Consider the following 13,838-nt stretch of genomic DNA (forward strand, 5'->3'; position numbering starts at 1 on the left):
GAAGGTATTTGTAAATATACTCCTTCAGCAGTGCAGAAGATGGTTGCTCCCATCTTGCAGAGCAAATCTCTTCCCAATAAATTTAAAGGTGCTGAGGGTCCTACTAAAAATGCATGATTGTCTTGTAAAGGTCCCAAAGTTACTGGGACTGGGCCGGTTTCAGAATATTCAATAGGAATACCAGATACACCTACCCCTCTAGTTATGTTATTAGAGAGGGGACATTTATTGCTGCTTCGCCAGCTAACATAGATTTGGATGATCCAGTGTCAATCAGAAATGGGTACAGTTTATTTTTGACAAGTAACATAACATGTGATCCATCTTGATCCACAGGGATGAAAGGACACAACTGCTGTTGTCTTTGTTTAGGGAACCTTCATTGTGATGGCGGCCAGTTGGATGGAGTCCAATTAGAATTCCACTGAGGTGACATATCAGTGGGTGGGGCAGGTTGCTCAGCCAGATACGGACATTCATTTCTCCAATGGCCTACTTGGCCACAATTGAAACACTCCATCTGATTATTATAGCTTTGGGGTGGGGCCGATCAATTTTCCTGCCAGTTTTGTCTGTATTGGTTTCCAGCCCCTTGGCATCCACCTCTCCCTCTTCCCTATCCTTGTCCTCCCTGTCCACGCTGCCCAAAGGCAGTACACATCTGAATCTGCGCTTTAACCAATTTTTCCTGTAAATCCTTTTTTTCCTGTGCTAAGTGGTCAGAGAGGTATTGCACTTGTGTGACTAATTAATTCAATCCAAGACTAGGCCAGTTTAAACATACTTCCTTTAGCTTATCCCGTACTTGTGGGCATAACCCATCTACGAAAGCAGCCGACAATCTGCTCTGTGCCGGCCCTTCAGTGGGTTCTGGGTAACCAGAGTAAGCCTCAAAGGCTTCAGTGAGACAATTTAAATACTCATCCACAGGCTCACCTTCTTTTTGAAAAACTGACTTAATTTTGGACCAGTTGGGTGTGGGTGGAACTATCACTGTAATAACATCTACTATTCGCTGTCTGTCCGCTTCAAACCCATTATCTCCTTGTGCATCATGTTTTGGAATCGGAGTAGGGACATTAGCATGGTCCCAAATCCATTTCATCAGATCAGCCGGTATGGTGTACTGAAGAACTGCTCTGACTTCTTCTATTGTAGGATTTTGTAAACAAATATGTCTCACCAGCACATGCTGGAACTTATCTGGATTAGTACGAATAGGCGATAACGATTTGGTAATGGCTTGAAAATCAACCACCGACCATGCCCTAGGTACTACAATGGTCGGTGGTTCTTGTACACTTCTAGCATAGGCTGAGATAGGTACCGTCCTCAAAGGTAACAATCTATCATCGTCTGATGACTCAGATCCTTAATCTGGATTAAATTTATCTGGCCCAAAATACCCATCCCCACTGTCAATTATAGCAGGGAACTGGCCAAAATGCCTTCATCATTGTAAATGTCGCTTCCCTTTTCCTTTATAATAAGGTTTAGCTCTAAAATACATTACAGCTTTTGCTTCTTTATGAGTCTTACTACGAGTTTTTGGTCCTTTTTTTCTATTGCTTGTTTCTGGATCAGATTCACTAGAGTGACTGTCTGCAGCCTGTTTTCTTTCTCTAGGGGTGGAATCTTTGGTGGTGGAATCTGGCTGCTGTGCTTCTGCTCCTTGGTGAGTGGGGGGGGGCTGATACTGCGGGGGTGCAATCGGTGGTGCAGTCGGTGGTGGGGGGAGCCAGGCATTATCATCTTCTGACAATTCAGTTATTTGCATTTTAGCTAATTCCTTTACAGGAAAAAGCCCCTTAAAGGATGGGTCCTTCAAGCATTTACCATTTACTACATCTAAATTACTAGCAGTTTGTTGTAATTCCCTCAATTGCTCTTTTAACTTCTGCTGATTATCTTTTAGACTACTAATAACCGAATCCTTTTCTCTTTCTTTCGCCTCTGTCATCCAATCATTAAATGCTGCCCAGCACAACCCTGGTATTCTCCCTTTTTTCTTTAACTTTCCTTGGAGATTAAGCAAAATATTTTTATTAAAACTACCATTTTCTGGAAAGGCGAGTTTACCATCACCCTCAGTGAGGGCGACCCACTGACATGTAAACATACAACTGCCCGGGACACACGAAAATACATATAACCAGCTGGTGTACCTCTTTCTGGCTCTTTTATGGTTCACACACTCGCTCCCATTTTCACACATTAAGCTATACTGTATTTTACAGATGTAGCTGTGACATTTTGTAAACGTCATTTTCCCCACTCTCGTATCTCCTTTCACTCTTATGTCGCCAGTTTTTCATTTTAACCCACTCTCATACTGCACAATCAATAGCAGAAAAAAAATGCATGACACTTACCTCAAAACAATTGAATGAGAGGAATTATTACATTTCTATAAAATTATATAGTCCAAATTTTAAAGCAAGCAAGTACAGGAAATGAAAGAAACACTGCCAGAACAGAAAATTCTGTCACGGGCCCTTTTACTAGCAGTAATTCGTTCAATCCCCAACTACCACAGCTGTTGTCAATTCAGATCTGAGTAAATGGCACCAATTGTTGCATTTAACATTTCACCATAAATGAAGACAAGACACTTCTTCCTCTCTTTCAGTGGTATTTATTACACACGTGTGGGAGCCTCATGGAAAGTACCAGGGAGACTCCCCGAACAAAGGAATGCATAAGCTTATATACTGGTGATACTGCTGACAGTACAAAAGTATAAACTAGACCAATTAAATTAGTACAAAAGACAATTAACCAATCAGTGGTTTACCCGTAGGCTTAAAGCAGTTCACATTACTACATCTCTAAGCAGAGAAAGAAAATTGGATACACTTCCATATAAGGCACATTTCCTGCTTTCAAGCAGGCTCCTGTTTTTCAGTGCTTTTCCACTATTCACAGTTTACTCAGAGTTCGCAGTACAAAGTTCATCTCAATGCATACAGATTGTCACATGCTCAATTTCCTTAAGCACATACCTTGGCCATTCATATTCTACAATATGATGACAATATTTTTATGTAGGGAAATCTGTGATGCAGGGTGGTGACCAGAAACATTTTATTTTTTAAACTACTGGTGGAATTTTTATTGTAGAATTTTAAATGCCATCTTTTTTGTTTGGCAAGGCAGTTCTGAGGATAAAGATATTTTTTAGAATACACCACAGGCATGGCTACTTTTGCATGATTTACACATAAACTCACATTTCAGTCTACTGATTTCCTTGATGTATATGTTGCCATGGAGGGTAATAAGTTTGTTTCTTCTATATATAGAAAAGATACTTATTCCAGTTCATATTTATATTACAGCAGTTGTCATTCTTGGTTTTGCAACAAAAAAACTTAATAAAGGGGCAATTTATTAGGGCAGGCAGAATAGTTTCTAACCATAACACTTTTATTCAAGAACTAGAGTATTTTTTTGCAAAGAGGAGATCCAAATGATTTACGTGTCAAAATACAAGATGAGGTGGTCAGGGAAAGAGGAGTAAAATGCGCTCTTTGTTAGGTAATCTCATAATGATGAGGAGACAAGGAGACCAGATTGCCACTATGTCCATTTTTCAAAATGCTATGGCTATCAAATATAACAACACTTGCTCACTGATGAGGAATATTATTAGGAACAACTGGTCCATCTTAAAGGTACATGAAGAGATTTGTAGCACTGTGGGTAACGTTCCCCAGTTTATTTATAAGGTAGATAAGAACATTAAGAGAATCTTAGAGAAGGATAAAATGGAGATTGTGAAGGGAACTACCAAATATGGGAAATGCAGTTCTTGTAACTACATTTTTGACAAGAGGTCCATTACTTTAAATAATTATTGCTGTACAGGAATCATATTTGAGAAGGGCAATTGTGAAACTAAAGGGCTAGTGTATATAGTGATTTGTAAGCAGTGTCAGTCATTTTATGCAGGAAAAAATAAAAGGAAAATGGCAAAAAGGATACATGAACATCTTTAAGATATTAAAAAAGAGCATACTAACAACGCTTTATATAAACATTCACTGGTGTGTAACGGTTTTAGTAAGTTTGAAGTTGGTATCCTTGAAAATATATGTCTAAACATTAGAGGGGATAGTGGGAGAATAGAATTGAATACTGTGGACTTGTTGGCAAATTACCCTAGATGCCTCCACTTTACCTGGGCTAAATGAACACATTTCCATTCAACCTGTCTTAAAAATGAGAGCTGCTAAACTATGATGATTTTTATTAGCCCACCCCTTGTCATTGAAACAGTGTACTAATTTAACTGGTTTACCTTGTCCTGTTATTTTTATAAGTATTCTTGTAAGTATTTCTTAATATGCTTAAAGTTTTTTTATACTATACCGACAAAACTTTATTTCTGTTTTTGTTTGGATTCCGAATTATCCTTGTATTTTTGTAACTTTTTAATTGCTTAATTATTTGATGGATTGATTAGGTTTATTAAATATGTTGTGTATGTAAACCAAACATATGGATATTAAATGTGTTATTAGTCTCCAGCAGTGGGGATGAAAGCACTCAACTTTTTTTAAGAATAAGCATTCTGTTTCTGACTGTGTTTGAGTTCAAGGTCTAATTACTTCAAAGCACTTTGCTTCTTACCTTTTGCTGTCTAGGACTACATGGACCCTTTTCTGGGATTATTTATATGATGGCAGTATTTCTGTGCAGGGAAATCTCTGATGCAGGGAGGTGACCAGATACACTTTATTGTGTTTTGAAAGACTGTGAAATCTAGCCTTCCCAGTTAACATGAAGGCTTGTTCAAGCTCATAATGTGAGGCAGATGTTTATTTATTTATTTATTTTTTGCAGAAAAGTTTGACCTAGTTAGGCTAGAAACTCTACTATGTGCATCCATGCAGCAGTGAACTAGATAAAGAACCTCTATATTGGCACTGCAATTAATTTAATTTATTAAAAAAAATACAGAGTTCAATAAATTGATTTCTGGCTTACTTCCTACATCATGAAGTCAGAATGCCTGTCTAGCCATGGCTAGTACTACATTGTTTGTATGTTCTCAGAATGGTCTTCTTCCAGATTGTGAGGACTTTACTTTGAGGACTGGTATATTTCCATCTCATATGAAGAAGCTCTTAGTTATTCTTGTCCTCAGGAAAATGTATAGAGCATTAGGTATGAAAAATTATCTCACATTCTTTATTCTGCCCTTTTATAAAAGAAAAAGTTGTTTATTACAACTTCAAAGATTTTTTAAAAATTTTTGTGGTACCTTTATTTATTCAACATTATTGATCACAGTTGCAATAGCCTAAGATATTTGGGTCCTACTCCTTGCCACCAGCCAACTTTCAAATATCGTGAGTGCTTTCCTGTACTCTAACTGCCAGGAGCTAAAGAGGAGCTCCATAAAAAAAGAATATGAATCTCTTCAGAGTTTTTTGGCTGCAAAGAGTCCGCTTTGACAATGTTTGAGGTATGTGCTGTGTACCATTTTGCCTTCATCCATAACTCTCAACCTCTTAGTGCAATAAATCTGGACAAAGCCCAACAAAATGGGGGACAAATACCCAAAAATAGGAACATATTGTATATATTGCTCTTATAAACTTATAAACTTAAAAAGTTGCTAAAGCAAATAGGGCTTGTTTTAACATACATTTTCTGAAGGATTTGATGTCTGAAACTCAAACGTATGTCATTATTTAGTGACTTCAATCCTCAGATCATCCCAGTGATTTGTCAGAAAACCACAAATTTTATGACGAACATGCCAAAAATATGAGCCAGAAATCTGAACATTCTGCGAAAATCTGTACAGTTGAGAGGTATGCCTTCATCCTTTGTTTTGGGGACCTTTTAAAAAAAATCTACCAGGTTAAATAAGGCCCTTGATGAATCCAAACTGAGAAAGGTACAGTGTTTGGAGGTTCCCTATGCCCTGATTAATTAAGTACATGAAAGTCTTCCCATGGCTTTGCACACGAGGGTGGTCAGACGTATGGGTTTGTGTGAGTCTGTGGAAGGACCAGAACTGTTTTCAGACCTGATTGCTTCTGGCTCTTGATTATTTGTCTGAGTTGCTGTCCTCTGGTATTTCTTATTCCTGTATCAAGATTCATTTGTCAGCTATTGCTGTTGGTCTATCCTTAGATCCTCCCTTTCTAACCATTCTGAAGTGAAATACTTTTTTTAAGGTGTGTTGTATATGTTTCCACCTAGAAAACAGTTGGCTCCTCCTTGGGATTGTAACATTGTACTTGGAACCAGCCCAACAAGCTGAACTGAAGTTCTTAGCATATAAGACCATTTTATGCATTGATCTGACTTCTGCTAGTAGAACATCTGAGATAAAAACACTTATGATGAGTCAACTCTACTTCATTTTTCACAAGAATAGGGTCTGCTTGAAAACTAATACTTCTTCTATACCTAAAGTGGACTCAGAGTTAACTTTAAGCCAGACTATTAATCTCCCTGTCTTTTTTTCTGAACCCAAGAACAAGGAAGAAAAAAAGTCTTCCCACTCTAGATGTCCATGGGCGGCCTTTTGATATATGCATCATGATCAGCCACTTCCAGGCAGGAATTGGGTCCTTCCTACAAGAGCTTTTACTTCTTTGGTGGATTTCTGGAAAGGGGTAGACTCTAGAAGCATTCAATTGACAACAGCTGGGTTTTATGTGCATACCTTTGCAAAGCACTACAAATTGGATGCCTTTTCCAAGTCAAGAACAGACTTTGCTTGGACCATTCTGCACTGAATCCTGGAGTCTTAATTTGTTGGCCTCTCCCTTCTTAGTCTTTAAACTATGGTAATATACCAAAAATAGCTTAGGCTACTATAAGAGTGATCTACACGTTGAGCATAGTATAGATAACTGTTCCAGTAGCTACCCTTCCATCCAGCCCCCTTTATTTTGCTTTTTTTTTTCCATTTTATTTTGTGAGGGTGTGGAGCTATATACTCTTGTGTATGTATAAATATATATGCTGATTGTTGGTTTTATTTTCTAGCATTATTTTTTTCAGGGCTCTTGCCTCCCTCTATTCTAAGTAAAAAAAAAGGCACTGAGGAGATTCACATTATGTCTTTTTATGGAGTTCCTTTGGAGTGACTGACAGGTACGGCATCTGGAATGTGACCAAAATCTTTGAAAGCCAGCTGGTGGCATGGGGTAGGACACTAACAGCTTAGCCTGCTGCAACAGTGACCTATTAGAACATCTACTGTTATTGTAAGTTTACTTAAACAGCTGTACTTTCTATTCTGACAATGTGTGCTCTACTGGAACTTTCACAGCCTTGTTGATGAATGATTAAAGATGGTACTCTCCATGGCCTTTCTTAACTTCTTACCAGAATATGTTATTTGAAAGAGAGGTTTGTGATAGTATAATTAAGTATAACATAGTTTTACATCATTTTCTCTCTGGGAGCAATTGATGACTCATGATTTGCTTAATTTTGCTTCAGTCCATCACAGCATAGATAAAAGTTGAATAAAAGTATGTACTAGCACAATCGAGTCTTTGGTTAGCCATGTGACCATTAAGCTTTGCACTTCTCCACAGCCCAACCTTAGTATTTTATGCGGGGCATCTAGTTGGGGATAGCATCTAAAGTGTGAAATCTTGAGTCAGTCTTCAATCAAGAGCTGCTACATATGGACTAAGTGATTGAGGTTATCCAGTTTTCAGACAATGTCCACTCCATTCACTGTAGGAGCAAATGTTTGTTTATTTACATTATTTGTTCTCCATTATTTACACCCATCCAGACAGCATCATCAAATTACTCTTAACTTGACACATTTATGTTATTCACTAAAAATAAAGTAAAATGTATATATTACACACAAAACAATTACACTGATGTCCTTAAAAACATTAGCCCACCTAAAACTACCCCAGGGTATATCTACCCTTATTTAATTTAAAACTGCTAAATATAATTTAAAAAAATGTACTAGAACTGAGTACATTTTTTATTTAGTATAATTTAAGAATATTTATTTTCACCCAAGTTGTGTAAGTAACATTGGGAGAGTAGTGGAGGGAGCTTGTTTACTTTAACTGTTCTACAACTTTGGTCAACCATTTCAAGGATGCTAAGAGTAAATAAAACTAACAATGAAATGGGAAATAAGGCACTAAATATTTATCTGTCAAGGGTGGAATTACCTCCAATTTAGATAAGAGAAAATAGGAACTCCACAGCCTTCAACTCTTTATGTAAATCTCACCTAAATGCCACAAAATTATGTGACCCATGTAATATTACGTTATGTGCCATTACCACACTTTTTCCTCACAGTACTGTTTCTCTACTCTCGGGTTCAGCTACAGCACTAGGTCTAAGATATTCTTTAACTAGCATGATTTTGGCACTGTGATGAAGTCCTTCAACCTTATACAACTTAATCGTCATGGTACATCATCCATATCCAGATCAAATACAGTGACTGAACCCTAATAATTTTAGTGACTAACATAAATGTGTCAAGTTAAAGAAACTCCAGCTCTACTCAGTGGCATACCGCCTGCTCAGAGGCAATCTGTGCCTGACGTATAAAGCCATGTCCAACCTGGAATTAATGGACATGCTGCACCTCAGAAAATCCAAATCCCATCAAGCCACGAGCTTGAGAGACTTGAACCTCAGCAATGAAATAAATAGGACATGCTGGAGGGACAGATTCATAACCCAGAGGCTCCCTTTACTCTGGAATAAAATCCCAGTCCAGGTTAGGCAGAGTCCCTCATTGACTCTCTTCAAGAGGAATCTTGATGAGTGGATGGGAGATCGTAGGTTTACCCCGGGTATCACTTCTGTGTCACTGTTAGACAGAGGCACAGTATACTAAAGGGCATAGCAAAATTAATTTAAAATGGGTGGCGAAAGCCAAACACACTCTGGCTAGGCTTATAAATGCCCTAGGGTAGATAGCTTAGTATGAACCTATGAACCTATGAAATTGGGTGCTGAAACCACAATATTCTTTGCTAATCAAACATATCTCAGTGTAAAAAGCCCCCATTGAGATGGACCTATCTAACCACTTTGTTCAACTTGAAAGACCCCAGAGACTCCTAACAAAAAAGATCTCTGGATTAGTCAGCCTAATCTACCCTGATAGGTTAAAAACCTCTTTCCTTTACTCCATGATTAAGTATGTCTTGCAAAAAAATAAGCTTTTCAACCTCCTCCTCTTCATCAAACCAGAAATTTTTCAAACACTCATTGTAACAACAATGACCTTCTAGGATTTACCTAATTAAAAAAAATGTTAATAAAATCATTTCCCTGAGGTAAGGTGCCAATAGTACATCACCACAAGACAATTATGTACAATAGCTGAACACAAATACTTTTCAAAAATTCGTAACCGTCCTTTTCCTTAGTTTGAATGCCATCTTTGCTCCTATATGGGTTAACTGGATTACTAGCAAACACATGACATAATTGCCACTCATGCTTTCTATCCAGAGCTTCAAGACTGCCATTTGCAAGCACATGTCCTTCGTCTTTGAAAGGTGACCATTAGATAATGTGAACAAGTTGATGCATTTTAATAGGTTTCCCAGTTTAGTCCCATTTAATGAACTTTTCATATCTTGGCCATTTCAAAATAACATTAACCTTAAATTTTCAGCATTTCAGAGTTAGGACTCAGGCTCATATATAATGGCATTTAAATGCTCAATCGTATCATCTGAGGATATGGCATTGCAGTCAGTCTAATTATACAGTAGGGTCATAAGATGAATGTTTAGAAAGTATATGGTAAATGCTTGACATTTGAAACTTTTGTCATCTTAGTTTTAATTTGACAAACTAAGTCCCATACTTCTTAAGATTTTCACTATTTTGATGATAAACTTAATTTGGATTAGTTTCTTAAAAAATACTTAAAAAGGTGGTAACAGTCAATATCATATTGGTGTACAGGCACACTTCACAGAGGATTACTTTTTTTTGGCAAGGAGCTGCTTTTATACAGCAACTGAACTATAATAATTTTGGATTTAAGTTCACATTTGCCTTTGATAAGAGCTAGGTTAATTCTCTGAATTTGAAGTTTATGGCTGACTCTGATAGAGGTATGATTTCTAATGCCTATGTAAAACCTATTGCCAGTCCACAGTATTTTCACATGGATAGTGATCATCCCTTTAAATTAAACAAATCTATTCAATAAACTCAACTTTTAAGACATCAACATCTATTTTAGTTTGACAGATCACTTTGAAAATGGTGAATATTAAAGACATTTTTTTTCTTTCTGAAACAAGGATATGCTGAAGAACAACTGAATTTAAATATGTTTAAAATAGCAGATATTAGGAGGGATGAGCTCTTATTACAAAAATCCAGAGATGAAAATATGATACAACCTTTCAACCTTTATCACTGAATATTATGTTATTGCATGAAAACAGAAAATGTTTGGATTAATATTTAGCTTTCTGATTCTACTTTGATAGAGGAACCCTCAGGTATCTTTTTGAAAAGGAAAAATGGGAAATATGTTTTAGGACTTAGTAAGAGTAAGACGTCCTTAGAGAAACCTGCAAGTCCAGGTAGTTTTACAAAATATTTCTCCTACCCATAAATGTAAAAATGCAATTTGACATTTTAAACCTAACTCTGTATGCCACTTTATCATGTATTAATATGTAATGACTTTACATTTTGATTGATCATTTTTTCTAGCATGCTGCCTTTCAGTTATTGTGTCTCCATATTGTACCTTTAAGTTTTACATTTTTCTGTATTGTATAAAACTTTGTAGCTTGCAACTGGAGCTTTTCTCCCCAGGCCTTCTCTACCATGGCCCAGTCGGACTACCCCAGTTAACCAAAGCAATCAAAAAATCAATCAATCAATAAACATTGGGGTTTACAGTTATATGTTAGAAGGGGCCATCTTTCTTAATCCATTAAATAACATAACATTCCAGACTCATGAAATTATTACATTTAGAATAAATTTGTGTTTGCAGAAAGATGTATATTGGTATGACATCTAGAATTCTTAAAGTGAGCATTAGGAAACACATTTTAAATATTAGGACTGGCTGAATGCCTTGTCTTGTAACCATTTTATGTAGTGTCATTGTGGTTTGGAGATTGACTTTTCATTTAGATATACTGAATGTGTAAAAGATGTGAAGGTATAAATATAATGGTATATCTTCAACAAAGAGAAGAAAGACTTGGTTTATGCAGGGGACAGTTTAAACTTAAAGGACTGACCTAAGCTTTCAGTTTAATGATCCTTTTTATTATAATATGTGATTAATATTAACTAAACCTTTTCATTATGACATTTTAGTTAGCCTGTGTTCTCATTTAATGTGCTGCTTATTAAGCCATTTGCATTGCTTGCACATTATTGATTATGTTTGATTATATGAATTCAGGTGTTTTTTCTAACTGTATTTTCCTCTTTAAGGATAGGTGTTACTGAAAAACTAAGGTGTTGATTCAGACTGCTACAAGAAATACTTTAGTATATTTATTCACTATTCAGCAACAGTTTAAAGTATTCTCCTTCCCTACGTTGCTGCACATTTGATTTTTAATATGCAGATGTACACTAGCTTAAAAGATTTATTTTTGTATTTCTTTTATACATTTGACATTTCCTGTACAAAATCACCTCAAGACATGAATGATATTTTCAGTATGTTTTACTCAAAAGTTATTATGAAAGGAATAGTATAATGAAAGTGTGACTCAGGGTCTGAGGATGGACTTTGAATACTGAGGACTGACAGTGGTACAGGGAGAAATGCATAACTGCCATTGGCAACTTTCTTACATGAAGAAGAGAAATGAGACCAGAATGAGAAAAGGGAGGAAACTTAACTGTACACAGTTCAAAAGGGGATTTTGTGTATCTGCGTAGGACTGCTTTGGTAGCCTCTTTCTGTATATAGGAGGAAAATACAGCCTGACAGGTTTCTGCAGAAGACTCCCTGATTTAATGCTCATAAACACTTCTACCTTCATCAGAACAGTAAAGGTAGGCATCTGTGTGGCCAGTCAAGCTCAGTAAAGGACCGCTAGGAGACTGGAATAGTCTTTTTTAAACTGATGTTTATTTCATTATATCAGAGTACCACCTTAAGTCACATGTCTGCACTTATCTGACTGCTCCCCGAAGTGGTACATGTAGTGTTGTTTTTTCTCCAAATGGCATTTAGACGTGTAGGACAGCTTTCAGCTCCAGTGCTACTCCAGTGCTAAAAACATAGTTCAGTAAGTAACAGAAGTCTTTTAATTACGTTGTGAAGGGATATTCCACAAGCAATTACTATGTTTCCCATAACACTTTTTTCAACAAATTATCTTGCCGTGTATCTTTTCTGAGAGGATGTCCCTTCCTAGCAATCCAGTTTTCTGTCAACGCTATTTCAATGTCACAGAGTATGTGCACAACAGTGCTGTCTCTTTGCTCTTTATTTTGTGTCGCACAAATATTTTTTCCCAAAATATTTTTAATCTGTACATTTTTTCACACTTCTTTATACTGTTGTCTAAAGGTAAGACGGAGCTAAGCCCAAACTGATTTGCTGAGGTCTCAGAGATGATGCATGAGGTCACAAACAAGTGGATTCAAGGAATCCAATCCACCAATTGTATATCACCTTCACTGTAAAAGGCATGCAGCTTTGGTTTTCCCAGGTGTTTTTTTTTCTTCCAAAATTCTTAAATAGTGTTAAAATTGCCCTACTCATGTAAGAAAAAGAGCTACAGGTCATAAAATACTTCTTCCTACTAATCCATGAATACCTACACTGATGCTGTTTAAAAATTTAAAAGTGATTTCTGCAGAGACTGGCACCAACATTAATACTTCTGATAGTTACTATTCTTGGGAATTAGGGAATTAGTCCCATGGAACAGCTTTTATGAAGGTGTTTCTGCTGACTGAGAGTGAGGAATTTTGTAGTCGGCTTGCAAGACAATGATAACTGCTCAGCTGTTTCTGTTTGTCAGTGACCGCATTGCTGTGGAAGGACCAGAACTGTTTTCAGACCTGATTGCTTCTGGCTCTTGATTATTTGTCTGAGTTGCTGTCCTCTGGTATTTCTTATTCCTGTATCAAGATTCATTTGTCAGCTATTGCTGTTGGTCTATCCTTAGATCCTTCCTTTCTAACCATTCTGAAGTTAAACACTTTTTTTAAGGTGTGTTGTATATGTTTCCACCTAGAAAACAGTTGGCTCCCCTTTGGGATTGTAACATTGTACTGGGAACCAGCCCAACAAGCTGAACTGAAGTTCTTACCATATAAGACCATTTTATGCATTGATCTGACTTCTGCTAGTAGAACATCTGAGATAAAAACACTTATGATGAGTCAACCCTACTTCATTTTTCACAAGAATAGGGTCTGCTTGAAAACTAATACTTCTTCTATACCTAAAGTGGACTCAGAGTTAACTTTTAGCCAGATTATTAATCTCCCTGTCTTTTTTTCTGAACCCAAGAACAAGGAAGAAAAAAAGTCTTCCCACTCTAGATATCCATGGGCGGCCTTTTGATATATTCATCATGATCAGCCACTTCCAGGCAGGAATTGGGTCATTCCTACAAGAGCATTTACTTCTTTGGTGGATTTCTGGAAAGGGGTAGACTCTAGAAGCATTCAATTGACAACAGCTGGGTTTTATGTGCATAGATGGGAGCTCTTGGAAAATGAGCAAGAAACAATTTATAGTAAAGGAGGTTTCCTCAAGTACAGTACTGGTTTGCTGGTGGGGCACTTAATATTATGGATATATGGAAGATGATGGGGGGAGTACTTAAATAGGTTGCACAACAGACACTTTT

This window comes from Protopterus annectens, chromosome 7.part0 (genome assembly GCF_019279795.1).
Source record: "Protopterus annectens isolate FY-2018-M chromosome 7.part0, PAN1.0, whole genome shotgun sequence".
In the NCBI taxonomy this organism is placed as follows: Eukaryota; Metazoa; Chordata; order Ceratodontiformes; family Protopteridae; genus Protopterus; species Protopterus annectens.